Below are 2,302 nucleotides of genomic sequence, written 5' to 3' on the forward strand. Positions count from 1 at the left end.
CTCAGGTTTTTCTTTTCTTACCCTGTAGAGATAATCACAGTACTTCTATTATTACTAAATTAGGAAAAAACGGAGTGCAAATGTTTATTGCCTGGTGCTCAGGAGTCGATGGCTATTATTTAGAAGAAAGCAGGCAGGGACTGTTTCGGTCTGGAAATTGTTGGTTTGGGAAGGGCGGGCTGCACCTTGACCTGAGAGGCTTTATCTTCTAGAGAGAGGGTAGGCAAAGACCCTTGGCATCTCTCTTGCAGCCTTATCTTGAACAACTTCTGCCTTTAGAAATGAGAACCCCAAAGGGCACGTCGGGCTTCTCCAGAGCAGTCTTCCTGTCAGGGTAGGGAGCCTGTTTACCCTGGAAGTGGTGGCAAAGATTATCTTCTTGACAGACTCTACTCAGGCTCTTCTGAACTCTATTAGGTCCTGACTTTGGGAATTCCATGTTCATCTCTGGATTGTCCAGTTTTAGCAAGAATCCTGATAAGTCAGTTTAGCCAGAACGCCTCACCCTCAATATCTGATTGGGTTCCTCAACCTCTAGCATCCCTCAGGTAATGGCTAATCACCTTGATCTGCCTTCAACAAGAATCCCCTCTTATTAATCCCCACTCCCTCCCCTGCTATAATTTTCAGCTCTTTCTTGGATTTAGAATTGAATGTGATCTCTCCACTGCAAAATCTCATTGCAGTGGTCCCTACACCTATGTCTGCGGTCCTGAACAATGTCCTTACCATTCCTTAACAAGTGACATGAATTTTTTTTTAAAGCATTGATTAAGAAGCCTATTCCTTAACTGTACCTTTCTCATTCTCCCTGAGTCTATCTCTGTCTCTCTCACAGGCTGGCCATCCTCTGTATGGTTGGCTTCAGCCCAAGCAGATTTTTTAGGGGGTAAGCTGGACATTTTACTTCTATTTATCTTTGCTTAGCTCCGGCCTCCTGTCTAAGCAAGCCTTTGAAGAAAGTATTGATGACAAAGATGCTGGCTTCCCTCCCTGAGGTAGAGCTCAGGTGAATGAATGTTCCTTTTGTCTAAATATTCTCTATCTAAAAGAGCAACTGTGTATCCAATCTCGTCTGAGCTTGGAAGCTAAACAGGGTTGGGCCTGGTTAGTACTTGGATGGGAGACCACATAGGAATACCAAGTGCTGTAGGCATTTAAAACAAACAAACGAACAAACCCACGGACTTAGTGCTTAAAAAACATTAGCTTTTATTAGCTCATGGACACTTTAGAAAAGTATAATAAAACACCCGTTATATATCAGGTTTTGGGCATGGTAGCTCTCTGATGACTCTTCTAGATAACTTAATCAAATTAGCTGACCTATTTGACTCTTAATGAATTGTTCATTTGAATCAGTCATTTGGGAAATTGCAACCAAAGATAATTCAAATTTTTACAGCACTTGATCACAGACCAATTTTTCCCCAGCCACAATTAAATAAGAGTAAATGTGAGCTGAACCAATGGCCTAGTATGTGTCATGGAACTGCATCACTCATCTGAAGATAATCATCCCCTCTGCCTTGAGAGGAAAATATATGTGTACTGCGCTGCTTAGTTGTTTGCAAACTTCTGTGAGTATGAGGCTGCCCTTTTAACTTGAATTATTTTGTAGACTCCATAAACACGGAAGACAAGCTATATTTATAAGTATAAATAAAAATAGTGATATGTGTGTCTAACTATAAATACTTTATACTATAAACAGTGCTTGGGGCTGTAATGGGTCTGTGGGCCTCTCACAGGAACTCCACAGCCCCAGGTGTCCCAGATCCACAAATTAAGACTCACAGACTTCATCCTAGTGCAGTTACAAGTCATGAAGCCAGAGCCAATGTTTATGGAGTGTCTCTTACAGGCTGGAGATTGTCACAGGTGCTTTACAAACATAATCTGATCTAATCCTGTTTGTCAGCTCTGAAGTTGGAACCATGACAGTCTCCACTTTACAGCTGAGGCAAGGTAAGGATTACCCAGTTATTCACTGGGGGAACCTGTATTTGAAATACTGGTTTGGGTGCACATTGATGGAGGTCCAAATTCATCCAGTATTATATTTGTTATGGACAGAATGTTTGTGTGCCATCCCCTCACCCCACCCCCCCGCCCCAAATGAATTAAGACAGAGATCCTGGGCAAAGTAGAAATTTAGCTTTTAAATCTCTGATGACTGTAGTCACTGAAAACTGTCCAGATAGGAGAAGACCAGGACTAAAGTAGCCAGGATGTGGTTACTACATAGACTTGCTAACTTCTGTACATCTGGCTTTGAGGAGAAGATGACAGATAGAAGTCT

Source organism: Pteropus vampyrus, unplaced genomic scaffold (genome assembly GCF_000151845.1).
Source record: "Pteropus vampyrus isolate Shadow unplaced genomic scaffold, Pvam_2.0 Scaffold300, whole genome shotgun sequence".
In the NCBI taxonomy this organism is placed as follows: domain Eukaryota; kingdom Metazoa; phylum Chordata; class Mammalia; order Chiroptera; family Pteropodidae; genus Pteropus; species Pteropus vampyrus.